The sequence below is a fragment of the Rattus norvegicus genome, chromosome 1 (assembly GCF_036323735.1).
Source record: "Rattus norvegicus strain BN/NHsdMcwi chromosome 1, GRCr8, whole genome shotgun sequence".
Lineage (NCBI taxonomy): Eukaryota > Metazoa > Chordata > Mammalia > Rodentia > Muridae > Rattus > Rattus norvegicus.
In genome coordinates this window covers 258,125,260-258,142,296 of record NC_086019.1, presented here as the reverse complement: position 1 = coordinate 258,142,296, position 17,037 = coordinate 258,125,260, and the positions used below count along the sequence as shown (strand labels likewise).

The window sequence follows — 17,037 nt, the reverse complement described above, 5'->3', positions numbered from 1 at the left end:
CAGAAAATAAAGAGCATAATGACTAAGAAGACAATCCTGTAGAAACAAATCACCCCCCATTCTGATTTCACGTGGAGTAAAATGCATAGCAACATTTCAGATCATCCCCTACCCAGCCTTGAAAACTATCCCATCGAAAACTCTACTACTGAATGAGTCACCAGAGGAGCTGTGAACTGCAGCCAAGAAAATCTTGCCGTCATTAAAAAATGCATTTTACATTATCTTAACTTTCACATGCCAAAGATTAGAAAACACGAGTTATAGTGACTTCATTATTTACATTACAAACAGCTAATACCTTACTGATGCACACTGTCCATGACGTGAGGAGACAATCAGCTGCTAGAGATAGATGTCTTGTCAAAATGATACACTCTCTGCATGTAAAAGTGTAAGAAAAATAAAAATGACATGACTTTGAAAATATACTGATGAGATGCCTAGACTTAATTTGGGGTTCCAAGCAGAGAAAATGTCACATCGTCACTAACAAGGGTTGACAAAAAGAGCAAGCTTGAGGAGCTGCCTGCCTGCCTCCTGGCCTTCTCAAAGAGGAAGCCTTCATCCCTGTGAACTGGCTGAGCTGCTCAAGGAAAAAAACTGATGGAAGAAGAAAAATGCTGGATCAAAACAATTGTGTGCTGTGCTGCAGAATGCTCTCCCAGAATGAATTGTATGACTTCCACTGTCACTGTGTTTTGCATCTGCCCTCCTGAGCCAGGATTGCCTGGAAAGTAGTCCTCAGTACAAGCTGGGCAAGCAGAAAAAGATATGCTGCCTTTCTCTTTCACTAAGGTCTCCTCAGCTGGAAAATTCTTGCCTCCAGTGTTAAGTTCGATGCACGAGAGATGGCTCAATAAAATGTTACTGTGAAGAGCTCAGCTCTCTAGCACCGTGTGTGTGTGTGTGTGTGTGTGTGTGTGTGTGTCTTTGTGTCTGTGTGTATGTATGTATGTGTGTGAGTGTGTGTGTGTTTGTGTGTGTGTCTATGTGTCTGTGTGTCTCTGTGTGTGTCTATGTGTCTGTGTGTGTATGTATGTATGTGTGTGAGTGTGTGTGTGTGTGTGTGTGTGTGTGTGTGTGTGTTCCCATGCAGGTGCACACATTACCCTTTGGTGATCCACATATTATAATTCCAGAAGTGGGAATGCAGAAGGCAAAAAAGTGAATACCCAGAGTGAGTGACTAGCTGAATGTTGAACAAGCACATAGTATGCACAAGCATCCTCCCCATACACACGTGTGTCTACAGTGTGTGAACATGCACATAATACACACATATGCACATGCAGAAATTAAACACCTCACTTCTTACCATCTCATAGCATCCTTTGTATCACTGGTTTACTAGTTTTCTTATTTTGCCTCCTTATGACTTCCTCTATATATGAACTTCTCAATTACTTCATCTTTAGTGTGTAAGGCAGGTGGGGGGGAAGGGGTACCCTCAGAGGCCAGAATTATGTGTGTCATCCCCTGGAGCTGGAGTGACAGAAAGTTACAAACTGTCCTGCTTGGGTGCTGGGGACTGAGAGCTTAACCACTGAGCCATCTCTCCAGACCCAATGAAATTTTTCTTTCTATAATACCACCTATTAATATTCTTCAAAGTAATATATTAAAGACGTAGTCTCATAATACAAAAATTTGGAGAATAAAGACTATTTAAATTGATGTTAATGGATGTTTTCTGTACTGTATATTCAAGTGCTGATTTCTTTGCCAGCAGAGAACTGGTTGCAGTTTGGATTAGCGTTATTATGAAACATCTCCTGACTCAATGGTTCTACAAACTTTGTTTTCCATTGCTTTTTCATTGGTTAATTAAAAATCTATTCAGCCAAAAGATGGACAGGAGAGGAAAAGGCAGAGAGGAAGAGAGAGAAATTGAGAGAGAGAGAGAGAGAGAGAGAGAGAGAGAGAGAGGGAAAGGGGGAGGGAGAGAGAGAGGAAGAGGGGGAGGGGGAGAGAGAGGGAGAGGGTAGGCACTGAGGGTATCAATACTGGGATACAAATGAAGAAGTTGTTTCCAGGCAAGGCAAACATTGCAGATAACAGGCCACACACACAGCAGAGAATCTGCTCAGCTATAGGGCCCAAAGCTTATTATAAATGTAGTAAGTCTCCATGTCATTATTTAAAGCTGAAAAGGGCATAGAAAAGACAATCTTTATACATTTGACATTCCTTTTGATTTTGTTTTGAAGTAATTCATATAAGTTTCAAGTAGTTATCTGAATATGGTTTGTCCACCATGTTTAAGACTTAGCATTTTAGGGCATTAGATAAAACATGTTATATGTGGCTTCATTTGTCCTTAGTAGTTGTGCAGATAAGCTATGTGAAATTCAGAAATAAAGAAAATAGTTTTCCCCAGAGCCCGTCTTCTCAGGTGACTGAACTATTATTGGGATTAATGAGTCTGCATTGTTGACTGACGTCTCCACAGTAAAGACTCAGTTAGATGGGAGAAACGTAAGAACGCCTGATCATCCAGTGTCTACGATCTTTCCACATACCCTGCCCTCTGATTCCCAATGGAGATGTGGAATTCTCAGATCAACATTCCAATCTTTGATTCAAACATTGTTCACACCTTTGTGTCTGCCATGTTCATTACAGTAACCTTCCAGTGCCTTCTTGAACGTTGCCTTTGACAGATAGAATGAAAATGAATGACACAGGAAACTAATGTCCTAAATAAGCTTCAGATTCAAAAATGTGAGGCAGTGAGATTCTTTTTCCTTTTGGAATACTTAAAAACATGTCCATAACTAAAGAAAATCTAATCCAGAAAGGCCTTTATATAAGAACAGCTCTGAGTTAACTGAGCACATATTTAACAGAAGTCACCAACATTTAAAGAAATGTTTATGACTTGCCTTCAGTGATGCCTTCTAAGTGACCCCTTCTCCATGATACTATAAGTAATTCCTTGCCCAAGACTTATAAATGACTCCTCACCTATGTGTCTCAGATTAATCTCTCCTCTATGCTCCTATTATAAAACACTTAACCATGCTACTGGAAGTAACTCCAATTCAACTCATTGGTTCTCCAAGATAGATTGGTTAAATCATTTCTTCCATATGTGGTCGTCTTTATCTGAGATTAATAGACTTAGATTCCCCAATCATGATCCTCACCTAACAGCTTAATAGTTCATTATCAGAGTTCTGGACGTAAACAACCTAATTAACTAATGATACCAGAAGTGTGTGTGTGTGTGTGTGTGTGTGTGTGTGTGTGTGTGTGTGTGTGTGTGTGTGTAAATAATAATAGCTTTATTGTAAACATGGTCTTAGATGCATCACCAAATCTTCAAAAAAAATCTTCAAAATAGGTAAAGGTGAAACTCACTGAAAAATAGGATTCTTATCATGTAGATGCCTGAGCTAATGCAGTGTACTATAAATAAGAGCACACTTGGTTCTGAGTTAAATAGTACATGCACAAGAGCTATCAAAGGTTGAAAAAAGTTTATGCTTAAATTATACACAATAAATCTGGGAAAATCCACCCAGCAGAGGGGGCTGTTGGCTTAAGAGTTCTATGTGCCACAATATGCAAATTGAGCAAATCTTACAATTCCATTTATTGGTATACAGCAAATATTTATTATAGAAAAACTACAAACTGTAACTATGTATCAAGCATGTATCTCTATATATCTCTCTGTGCGCACAATATCTTCATCTGCTATGTATAATTTACAGTCATTAAACTATAATAATTAGACTTGGGAATTAGAGCTTTGATGTGGAGAACAGAGGGATGGATATATTTAATTTCAAGAACAGATATGAGGCAAAAAATGGATGAAAAATATAAACCAAAATAAAAGATGAAAATGTGAATACTTGATCTACTCATCCAAAAGCTTAAATGATTCAAAAATGTTATATGAAGCTCAAAATTATAAAATAAATGTATGTCTCCCCAAGGCTCTCAAGCCTTGTTGAGACCTTAGAAATCTCTTTCAGAGCCCTGACAGTATTTCAACCAGCGCTAGTCCTCATTTGTGGCTCTGAGGTCTCCCTGTGCCCTTCTGGAGTCTCGGTTTCTTCATTGTAAGGTGTCCATACACCTTACAAGTTTGTCCTGTACTTGGAACGTTCTGATTTAATACATGGTATGGTTTTTTGGCTTGGGATATAAGAAAGCAACAGCTACCATCCACATCTATTTCAAGTCTGGAGCTACCCAATGCTGTTCAGTTTGTTCTCAAAATAACGAAACCCAAAACCTAAGGATCAAGGCTTCAAATAAATCAGGAGGCAATGGGGACTTAAGCATCAGGTGATTACCAAGAGACTGAGGAGAGTTCAGAAAGCTTATTAGTAGTCAAACAGATTGATTAGTTGTAACAAGCAACTTTTCAGATCTATATACAATGGAGTCATTAATCTCAGTTCTCCAAAGACATGAAAAACAAAGTGTTAAGTGTGTCTCCTAGAGAAGTCATTGACAGCTAGATAATGGGTAGCTGTCCTTTGCTCTGTCGGAACAGCACAAGAATCAGCAGCACAGAGTCCACCAGGGTGGGACATTGGAAACAGGACACCTTACAATGAAGAAACCGAGACTCCAGAAGGGCACAGGGAGACCTCAGAGCCACAAATGAGGACAAGCGCTGGTTGAAATACTGTCAGGGCTCTGAAAGAGATTTCTAAGGTCTCGGCAATCTTTCACTGTAGGAGAGAATTTTAAAATTCTGCAGTTTTTGGTGGTGAAACCATCAAACACACCCCAATCATCCTAAGTGTTGTGATTTGCACTTTAAAAATAAAATAAAATAGATAAAAGCTTCTCCTGTCTACATCTAACTAAAACAACCATACAAATTATATATACATATATATGTATATATATGTATAATTTTATATAATAAAAAACCCAAACATGTTAATTTTTGCAATGACATTTTCATTTCCCTTTAAAAGATTTTCTTGATTTGATCAATTGATGAAATGGGGAACTCAGTGTACAATTCAATGCCCCTGCTTCCTCTGGGATAATAGCCACTCTGTTATTGTTCCAAGTGTAATAACATATTTTATTGTGGCCATTTTATAAATGGTCAGTATTTGGCAATATAAATTTATATCCTCACAGGCCTTCAATCCCTTAAATCCGTGCAGCAGAGTAAGTTCATTTAAACATTGACATAATTCAAGGTTGATATAGGCTTTAAAAGATAGGTTGTTTATATAATCATTATAGATTTTAAAAGTCAGGTGAGAGGATTGAAGGAGTGAGAGAAACTATGCAAGTTTTCAAAAAATTCTTCAGCAAACCCCAGGAGTAACATTTAATCATTTTTTTCTCTTTCTTGATTTTTCTCCAGGTGAAAAAATGTAAATTTTAATTTTAAAAATAAAATTTGCAACAACGGTAATAACTCTAATTCCTGCTTATTTGATTTTTTAAGTGTTTTAAGGATATAAGTGTTTTAACTATTTAGAGCCAATTTTTCAAGTCGAAGCTTCTTACTGTAAGTTAAACATTCCTTGTCATACCTCTGAGCATAGGACAGTTATGTCGACTACGTTAATTTGCAATGACCAGTAAATGTGGTTTAACACACATTACTTTTTAGCTTCAGAGTTTACTTCTGATACTATTCATTTAAATGGCAGTATGGACATATGTTTCCTAATACCATTGATATGTATGGAGTAGGGGGATGAAATAGCTTAGGCTACTGGCTAGCATGCATGAAAACCTCTATTTAATCCCCAGTACAGCAAACAACAACGTAAAATCAATTTGCTCTCGGTATGTTTAGAACTATTTTTCCATATACTACACATGCTGCTTATCAGGTCACCGCACCAACCTACAAAACAGAGGTCAGGAAAGAACACAATTAGTCAAACACTGTACCTGGTACAGTGACCGTCTTCGCTTTCTCTGCACTGGTTCAGCGACTGAGTCAAATCCGGTTGAAAGGGATTGACAGTTGCTGTCCTTGGCTCAGAAAGACGATCATCGAAGCCCACTATAAGGGGAGAGCATGAGTTGCTTTTAGTCTTGCTGTGGATACCTGATAAAAGAAACTCAAGTGAGGTGGGATTTATTTCGACTCCTGACTTGAAGGGATATCATCTGGACAAGAAACACGGAAGCAGTGGTACCCATGACAACACAAACATAAGGCAAGTACTCATTACTTCCTCATCTTTTAGTGGAAAACAGAGCCAAGCTATGACAAAAAGCAGGGCTAGGGCTGGGGTACCAATAACTGACTTCCTTCAGTGAAGCCCCACCTTCTAAAGGTTCTATAGAGTCATGAAACGACATCGACAGTAACCAATAGTCAAATGTCTAGATCTCCCCAGATGAGGAGAGCATGATTTAACATTCAGATCATAACAGGAAAATAGCAAACAGCAAAACAAAATGATCTGTCACATTTGCACAAGACACAGTCAATAAATCCGGCGCCATCAGCAAGAGAGGGTGACGACAAGGAAGGAGATGCCAAAAATACCCAGGGAGGTTCTACTCCGCACGGTGGAGACAAGCTAATTTCCAAAATATATCCCCAAAGCAGAAAGCAGCATAGCCGTTAAAAACTCTTCTATTTACTCATATACTTATCCTTGTGTATGTAAGCTTTAAGGACCTTTGTCGAGCATAGCCTGTATTCTGTTGTAGGGATAGAAACATGGTATCTACTTACATGATTGTGATGTTAGAACGTCAGTGAAGCGGTCATGCTAATGACACCTTTGCAATGCGGTAAACTGGTTCAAGAAGGACGGATACCTACGTGGATAACAGATCGCATTAAATACCACTTGTAACTAATACAAGTCAGAAAATAATTCTCAAAACTCTTCTAAAATGACAAATTTACGCTTGGTCTTCACAGTGCGTGCCTTTATTCCCAGCACAGAGGCAGGCAAAGCCTTCTAGATCTACATGGTGAGTTCTGTGACAGCTACAGCTTCATAATGAGACCCCATCTCAAAACAATAAGCAAACACCCCCCCAAAAAAAAACTCCCCACCAAAATCCAAAAGAATTATTTAAAAAAAAAACTGATAAGGTTAACTGGACAAAAAGAGTAGTTGTTCTTCCAGCTCTTGGGCGTTCTGTTCGTATTAGTCGGGATTCTGTCGAATCACAGATGTTATGGGTGGTCTCTATACAGTAAGGGAATTTGTTATGATGTCTAACAGTCTGTAGTCCAACTCCCCAACAGTAGTCTCGATTGCTATGAACGGAAGCATCTTTGCCCAGGGTACCCAGTTCTCACTGGATGATGTGGAAGTTCTCACGGCCACCCTGGAGGACATCAGGAGCTGCAAGGAAGAGACCTCGTCTCAGAACCTGGAGGCAACCAGGATGAGCCCATACCCCCGGTGATGGTGGACTTTGCCCTTTTGGTCAGTGAAGACATGTTGGAGCTGGTGCCAGAGCCTGTGGAGTAGACATACCACAGGCCTGAGGAGGAAATAAGCCTGGGACCTGCCTGCTGGCTCTGGCACTTCCTTCAATGGAGCAAACAGGCTGGGTATTTCCTGCCCCTGAGTGGCGGTGAGGACAGTGCAGCGCCTGCATCATCTACTCCATGTGGTGCCTGGTCTGCGAGGCTGTGAACAGCGGAAAGGAGCAAGTGCTGACAGAACTGACAAAACCTAGTGGATGAGAACAGCTACACCCCTCAGGATCCCGGGAGCTCTGCAGACTGCTGTTCACTACTTGCTATGTGGCCAGCGAGAACCCTCCCAGAAGACCCACAGCTGATGCAAGCTACCACATCGGTCTGAGCATCTACATTAGGTCCTCTGGAACTGGAGCTAAAGATGGTTGTGAATCACTATGTGGGTGCTGGGTATTGGACCCAGTTCCTCTGTGAAAGCAACCAGTGCAGTGTGGCTTCTTCACAGGCATGTGTGTAGGCAAAAAGGCCGTGCACATAAAAATAAAACTAATAAAATTCTAAAAACAAAATAAATAAAAGAGAGACGTATTCAGAGGGGCTGGAGAGATGGCTCAGCTGTTAAGAGCACTGACTGCTCTTCCAGAGGTTACGAGTTCAATTCCCAGCAATCACGTGGTGGCTCACAACCATCTATAGTGGGATTAGATGCCCTTTTCTGGTGTGTCTGAAGACAGCTACAGTGTGCTTATATTAAATAAATAATAATAAATAATAAATAAATATTTTTAAAAATTCAAAAAGAAGTACGCAGAGACTTTTAAACAATGTGGTATTTAAGATAGAAACTCCTGAAAGACTGTACATGGACTGACCCAGGGCTCCAGCTGCATGTGTAGCAGAGAATAGCCTCGTTGGGGCACCAGTGGTAGGGGAAACCCTTGGTCCTGCCAAGGTTGGACCCCCAGTGCAGGGGAATACTGGGGGGGCGAGGAGTAAGGAGGATGGGTGGGGGAAATACCCGTATGAGGGAGGGGGAGGGGATGGGGGCTTATGGACAAGAAAGCTGGAAAGGGAATAACATTTGAAATGTAAGTAAAGAAATATATTAATAAAAATTATAATAATAAAAAGAATCCACTTTTATCTGAGCATGTAAAGTTTGGAAGTCTTTTACTCTCTCTCTCTCTCTCTCTCTCTCTCTCTCTTACACACACACACACACACACACACACACACACACACACACACACACACACACACACACACGCAGCCACAGACACTTGTACAAACTAAAAATAAGTACTTCTGAGACCAGCCAGGGAATATACCTCTCATGTCTCCTCCCATGGAGAAACCAGGGCTCACGCAGAAGTCAAACTGTCAGGGTTTGTAATCCATCAAGCTAATGAATTGATTGTGGCAGTCTAGAGAGTAGACTAGATTGTGAGTAAGAAATCCCAAGGAGATGCAACGTTAGGATGCCCCAACCTTTTCATGGAGTTTGCTCCAGGGAACCACCACAAGACTGCCAACATAAAAAGTTGGGAAAGATAAGTTCCTAGCTTGGTCAAGGAAAGAAACATAACAAATGTGAAATATTCAGAGTACACGCCAGAGCTAAGCCTTCACTCTCCAGAGAAAACCATGACTAGGGTCTTACATTATCTGGGCAAAGAGAATCTCCTGACCATACCCATCATTAACTCTTCTGTTTCACCTAAACAGAAAAAGAAATTGCAACAGATCAGAATAAAGGAACCATACCTGGAACAAAGGCTACTAAAAAGCTGGGGATTTACTCATCTCATTACAGAATAGTTTCCCCAATATCCAATTACCACAAAGACAGGGCTTCATTGCAACAATGACACATGGGTGAATTTGATGCACAGTGGACTTCTGGGGATAAGTTTCAGGGAAATTCCAGGTCATAAGTGAGACAGGATATTGGATGTCAAATAAATTTTGAGTCTTTTGTCACCCCTAGCAACATGAAACATGATCCTTAGCAAAGCTCTAACAGAGAGATAAAAACTGTACACTGTAGGCTTAGAAAAAGACCTTTTGTTACACCACACATTATGTCCATCGTTAAACAGCTACATGATCGTGCTGGAAGACAAAGATAAGGCTGTCAGAATACTCAAACACCACACAGGAATCAGGCAAGTAAGGTCAAATAAATTGATTAATATGTTAAGAGTAGAAATGTACAGCAGGTAATTATAATTAGGTAAGCTATGACAAGAGGTAGCAAATTTTAAGAGTATTAAGAAATTGTCTTTTTGCAAAAGATGGAGACTATTATGGAAACCCACAGTCAATCAGTACCAACTGATACTTCTACAAAATACTCTCTCAACAAAAGCTCTGAGAACATTGTGGAAGAGGAAGCAGAAAGATTACAGGAACCAGACGATCAGGAGTTTTTGGTAAGATTGTGTCTCCTAGTACTGTCCAAAGCTACACCCACAGAGTATCAGTATTATAGCCCAAACGTCGGTTAAATAAGGGCATCGGTGATGAGCATGCCAAGTAGACAGAGAAATGGGTCTCTACTGTACACAAGGAGCCACAGGCAACTAAGAAAAGCTAGAAATGGAGAAGGGCTTTCTTTCCTGAAAAGACCTCACCAATTGGTTTTCCAGGGCCAAAAAGCCAGTCTTGAGGCTTACATACCAGTAGCATTTACCTACATTTCTACAATAATGACTAATGAAAAAGGAGTCCATGAATCTGAAAAAAAGTGAGTAGGATCATGTGGGAAGGTTTGAAGAGAAGAAGAGGAAGGGGGAACAAATAACAGGAAACAAGACAGCGTCAGAAAACACTGGAAATCCCTGATTCTGGATGTCCCATCAATCCCTACAGTCTAAGTGTTCAGCAGGAAAGTCGATTGTTACTATCTTCCCAGGTTGCACAGAAAAAGGCTGAATATCAAGAATATCGCCATGGAAAGAAAGACTGCATGTTATATCGATCAACAGACTGAACATCAAGAAAGGAAGAGTGGGTGTGCAGATAGGCTAAAATAAACATCCCTTAATAAAGTATAAATGGAAAAAAGAATAATGACTAAAGAAAATAATATACTAGAGATTTCCAAAATATATCATTCATGTAATTGGAATAGAGAACAAAATAGAAGAAAAAGTGAGGTAATAGTAGACACGGACAAGATTTTTCTGAATTTAATAAAAGATATGGAGCCATAAGAAGCAGGAAACACACACACACACACACACACACACACACACACACACACACACACACACCCCTTATAAATTTGCTATTTTGAAAGAAATACTAATTTCATAAAAGATACATGCATTGACACATAAAGAACATCTGGTAATACAACTAATACTCATTCTTAGTTCTTAGAGCTGAATCAGTACAGTAATCAATATCCTCCCACTCCTCAATGCACTATCAACTCATAAATAACTAGTAATATTTTAAACACTAATGGAAGAAACAAAATCAACTACCTATGATCACTTCCATAGGAAATCAAGGGCATAATTATCAAGAGATAATTATGAATTATCTCTTAGTAACATAATGGTACTCTGACTTAGTTTGAGTTTTCATTTATATGAAGAGACAATAGAAACAACACAACTCTTATAAAGGCAAACATTTAACTGGGCTGGCCTACAGTTTCAGAGGTTCGGTCCATTATTACCAAGGTGGAAACATAGCAGCATCCAGGTGGACATGGTTCTGAAGGAGCAGGGAGTTCTACATCTTCATCCAAGACAGCAGAAGAGGGCTGGATTCTGCTGGCAGCAGCAGGCGATTGACTATACTGGACAGAGCTTGAACATATATACGAGACCTCAAAGCCCACCTCCACGGTGACACACTTCCTCCAAGGTCATAATTACTCCAACAAGGCCATATCTGTGAATAATGACACTCTTTGTGGGCCAAGCATTCACACACATGAGTCTTTGGGGCCATACCCATTCAAACTACCATACGCCCTATTAGGAAAGCCAGGTAAAGACATTACAAGATAGGAAAACTTCAGCCATTCCATACATGTCTCTTGTTACCATACATGCAAGCATGCTCAACAAAGTATCAGAACATGGTGTGCAATGATATAGAATGAATTACACAAATAGGGTTAAATCTAGATGCATAGGAATTACTCAAGATAGGAATTTGAATAAATGAAAACTACAAAATCATTGACCTAAAGAAGAAAAAAGAACATGGTCCTATCAATTGCTATCTGCTCATTTTAATATGCACTTGGCAAAGTAGAAATAGAAAATTTTTAGCTTTGTAAAAGTGTGTGTAGAAACCCTGTAGTTAACATTGATTAAAGATGAGAAATTGTGTTTTCCTTTTGAGGTCAGGACTAGGACCTCCTTTTTACCCTATAATATAATATATAATATAATAACAAAGTAATGATGAAATCATACTTATGTGTGTATGGATAGGAAAGAAGAGGCAAAATTTTATGTTCAAAGATAACAAGATTGTTTATGCATAATATCCCAGAAACTCAACAAGAAAGAAAATAAAACTACTACAATTAAAACACTAGTACTGCAAGGTGCAAAGTATATTAAAATTCAAAAGTCAATTTTCCAAAAAGTTAATATTCAAAGCAATTGTTCTTTTCGTATCAGTAATGTATAATTGGAATTTCAAACTTTAGAAAGGCAATGCCATTATAAAGAAAATTAAACTAGGTATAAATCTGACATTTGAAATGTGTGGTGGGGCTGGCAAGATGACTCAGCAGTTAAGAGTACTTGCAGCTTTTGCAAAGAATTTAAGCTTTGTTCCCAAGACCCAGTGGCAGTTTACAACTCTTGTTACCTCCAGCTTGAAGGTATCTAGCACTCTCTTCTAGCCTCTGTGGGCACCAAGCATATATATATGCAAATATATATATGTATATATTTGTATGTGTGTGTGTCTGTGTGTCTGTGTGATCTGTTTAGTCTCTATAATGCCACTTGTATGCATGTTTTAAGGGATGGTCATTTGGCACCGGACAACCAATTAGGAGGTCCACTGTAGGGTTGAGGCCTCCTGAAGAAGAAAAATACAGAAAGCAATTAGACCCAACCTCACTTGTCATTAGGAGGCTGCCAACTAATATAAGAAGAACATACAAGAACAATGTGCCTAATAGTATGGCAAAAATTAATAAAAAGATTATAACGTTGGCAGTGAAGATGTGAAGTCACAGAAATCAAATCACTGCTACTATAAATAAAAAATTGCAGGTTCAAGCTTTTGGAAGAGTTTGTTGGAAATACTAAATTGTCAGCAATCAGACTTTTCGATATTCACTCAACTGATCTGAAAACTTATATTCATACAACTACCTATACACAGATACTTAAGTTTTATTCATAAGTGTTTCAAACTACAAAACAAATCTATCTGTGCTTAAATAGGTGAACAGGTAAACTACAGAACACTCATACAATGAAGAATAGCCAACAATTTCTAAATGGTCTATCAAGGACCAGAGATTGGTTTATGCCCTGTACCACCAACCTGTCAAACACTCAATGTTTTGATTCTTGGGAAAGTGAAGGATGGATCATTAATATTGTTAAATGAAAAATATTTGAGAGGCTAAGAAAATCTGTGATTGCAATTATATCATAATCAGTAAAAGGCAGGAATGTGGTGATGATAAATACATCAGTGGGTGAGGTTTAGGAGGAAGGACATGAGAGAGTAGAATAGTTGAAGCACCAAAAAAAAAAAGGACTAAGGGGTTGCCTCTTTTCTGTTTGATGCTGTCATTATAGATGCATGACACTTGACTTTGTAAAAACTCACAGGACATTAAACCTCATAGAGTAACTTTAATGTTTGCAAATTAAAAATATAATTTAGTAGGTTGAGCAATTGCCAGCTGGAATGCACAGCCTGACTGATGAGTGAAAAACGCTGACCTTGGAAACAGAGTCTGTGAAAATAAACAGAAAATAAGCTGTGTATAAACGCTGTGCTTTACATTATAAAACTGTTTTCCATGGAGACTCATGTTAACAATTTCAGTATCGATAGACATATATAATTGTATGGTACATTAAATGAAATGGTTGCTATAGGATGAAGGCAACCAGATTTATTATGGAGTAGAAGGTCAGTGTAAAAGTCCAGTGACTGTTATGGTAATGACCTTGGACTAAAGACATCATTTGAACTCAGGATTAGTTACATAGGTACACATTTAGTACACAGGTAAGCATACATGTACAACAGGGTGAACTGGGACAACCGTCTGCTATATTGAGTAACAATTTTCAGTTTAAATGAGTTTGACCAAAGTGCTCCCATCTATAGTGAACCAAGGGCAATGTGCAAGCAGACTTTAAATAATCTGAGTATCTTCCTGTAGAGGATCTAATCCATCAAGAAATTATGATGTCACACTGGCCCTCCATCATAAAAGGAATAATACCTTATGAAAGAGGTTGCAGAAATATGATAACCCTTGCACATCATCAATGTCTGAGGATAAAGCAACAATTCTGCCACTTCCCTGAACCTGTATTTTCTATCCTCAAGAACTGGAAGAGACAAGAGGCCACTGTTTATAAATTGTCCAGTGTAAAGCATTTGGTTAAGCAATATAAATAGTGCAATCACTAAGACAGCATACTGATACAAAATAAATTTCCAAATGCCTATAGCGACATATATAAAATACTGCATAAATGAAAACCTAGGGAGATAAAACAATTATTTCACACATATAAATCTGAAATAAGTTGTGTAAATATTCTATATAAAATATAGAACATATTTCCTCACTTTATAAGAACAGGTTGTTATCATGCCTTTCTCCAAAAGCACAACAGGGAAGAAAACCCCTACACATTTGTAGTACGAGGATCCTAGTACACTCCACTTCAGCAGACTGATCGAGTTCATACAGCATTAACAAGTCACAGCAATAGCAGGTATTCCTGACATTCTGTCCTGAAAAACTCACCCTCACTTCTCTGGTCTTCCTTTGAAAAAGACATGTTGGAGTGTGGGGCACCTAGTCTGGGCCACCAGGGAATTGGAAGGTGTGCTTCTGGCAAGATATCCAGCAGATATCTTGGGGCACTGCAATGCTGGACTTAGTGGGGATAAAAGGCAACCATACTTTTTTATTTTTATATTTTACAACAACAGATGGTGAACCAACATGATGGGCAAGAATCCACTAGTAATCCTAAGAGTTGAGAGAAAGTTTTAATTTCTAAGTGAGAGGGGGCCAGTGCCATGTTAAGTCATCTGAAGCAAAGGAATTTAAACAAAGAAACAGGGAAGTAGCCTGGGCTGGCAGGCTGTAGGTCCCCTGCTGTGTGATAAGTAATGGCAGCTCAGAGAGTTAGAGATTAAAAGCTGCTTTTTAGAGAAAGTTGTTTAGAAAGTCTTTCAGGATACTCATATACCTTTTAACGTGGGCTCCGTGGGAATTTTGGGTTGACATCCTAGTTAGACAAGCTACTTCTTAGTGATAGATATTATTAAAAAGTTATTAAGTTTGTTTTTAGAAAGAGGAGAGTAAAGAGATTACTTGAATTACGTGGGGATTTTCACCCATGATTCAGAACTTAGATAGGGAAAAATTAGTCACTAACTCCAAGTAGAGTTGTGATAAATGTCTGTAACACCAGGCAGAGTGAATACAGAAGTTATTAAGGTTAAATAAAAATCTGTGGCTCTAGGTAGAGAGCTTAACAGATGGATATATTTTGGGCGAAAGTCCTGATTTTACGTTGCTTATTGATATTGGAATTGATAGAAGGTATTTACAAGTTATTAAGGTTAAAAAAAAAATCTGTGGCTCCGGGTAGAGAGCTTAACAGATGGATACATTTTGGGCTAAAGTCCTGGTTTGATGTGTTGCTTATTGATCCTGGAATTGATAAAAGGTATTTGGTTTGTTTTATGAATTACACTGCTAAAGGCCATATGGCTCCTTGATGCCTGCTAGGGAGGGTTTGTGGTTACTTTTGATATTTACCACAACAGGGAGCTCAGATTCTCTTAACGTGGGCTCCACGGGAATTTTGGGTTCATTTCCTGGTATCATAGAGTACAAAAGCCTGATAAGGCTCATTGTTTAGCTCACTTCCTTTTTGAAAAAAATGCTCAATCTTCATAATGGGTGTGACTTTGAGTTTTATGGTTATATTATTACTCTGGGAGAGAGTGCAAGATACAATCTTTTCTGGTTACAGACTAAGAAACACAGTATTTTGGGAGAAAGATTTTGTCTTTGTGTTTTTAAAAACTGTGATTAGGCTCTGGAAACCTCACAGAGTCCTACTGATCAGATTTGATAGAGGTAGACTGCCTGAAAAATTAAATTCAGGAGAATCAAACAAAAAGATATCTCGATTCTAAACTTTTGTCTTGAGAGTTATATTTTGCATTCCTGGTTTCAAGGACTTTCAGCTGGGTCCAGTCAGGACACATCGGCTACAGCATTTGCTTCATTCTTCCCACCCCCTTACCACAAGGATCTCTCAATTCCCTTGTACAGCTTAAAGAAGTTATGCCTCCATAACTGGGCTCCAATTCCCTGGGCTTTTGGGGGCTGAAAGCGGTTATTCTAAAGTTGCTTTTATGAGAAATTTAAAATTGGTTGTAATTTAACAGGGAGGAATTAGCTAGATTGAGTTGTACAGTCATAATCTCATTTTGTAACTAAGCTAAAATCCTCTCTTTGCTTTGGTATACAATTTATTTATCAAAAATGCTTAAAAGTAAAAGCCAGTCCTTCTATTCAAGTCATTACAAACTTTTGAGTTGATTACACATGTGAGTTAAGGGCCAAATAGCAAATTCATGGCTCTGACTTTGTGAGAGTATTTTCAGATAATATTAAGATTTAAAGACAACAGTCCAGATTGTCTTCTACAGATAGATGGCTTTCAAAAATGTCAGAAATCCACAAAATTTGAGATTTAAAGTTATGTATCTTTTGTTGAGACATATCTGCTCCTAACCGTTCGTCTTTGGCAGATTTAATGAAGAATTTGAACATCTCTACCTCTAGGTGAGGCAATGCTTGGTGGCTAGGCAGCCACTGGACAAAACTGCCTGTTTCATCTGCAGACTAATACTGTCCAGAAAAGGACAAATTTGCAGAACAGTTGACTGATAAGCCTGCCAATACAGGTGACCAGCCCTTCAAAACTCTGCATTTCAAAAGTCTGTCAGTTGATTTTGAGCCAGAAGGCTGAAGACTTGTGCTCACATGTTGCTAAAAGAGGACTGTGCTAGTGGAGATTTGTCTCTACAACCTCTCAGTTCTGGAAGCCATGTTAGACTTTCTATGAGTATAGATATTTGGTCATTCATAAATTTCTTACATGGTTGAAGACTGGTGGTCTTGTAGACAACCCAAGCTGTTGAGCATTGAGAAAGATAATAAATTTGAAAGGGTGGTTTTTCAGATGGCATATGATCTCAAACCAGGATATAGGTCAGGTATAGAATTATAGTTTTTTAGGATAGGTGACAAGGAGCTTTAGTTAATGGACAAAATTGATGAACTGGGTATTGAGTGTATCTTGTGTTTTATAAATTATAGAATGCTACTAATTGTACTCAATTTATATATAAGTGAAAAGGCCTTTTAACTGGAC

At 38.6% G+C, this 17,037-nt stretch overlaps 1 long non-coding RNA gene across 4 annotated transcripts in view; it reads right to left on the bottom strand.

The window, feature by feature from the left end:
• Positions 1–17,037, bottom strand: part of LOC102553570 (uncharacterized) — a 36,791-nt gene that overhangs the window by 2,051 nt on the left and 17,703 nt on the right. Inside the window, exons 3-6 of one of the 4 annotated variants that reach the window (XR_001836165.3) lie at positions 7,268–7,313; positions 6,689–6,774; positions 5,890–6,049; positions 302–380 (exon numbers count right to left, since the gene is read on the bottom strand). This is a non-coding gene — a long non-coding RNA (uncharacterized LOC102553570). The remainder of the gene's footprint in view (positions 1–301; positions 381–5,889; positions 6,050–6,688; positions 6,775–7,267; positions 7,314–17,037) is intronic. The other 3 variants (XR_001836166.3, XR_005499728.2, XR_005499729.2) reach the window with 3 other exon arrangements.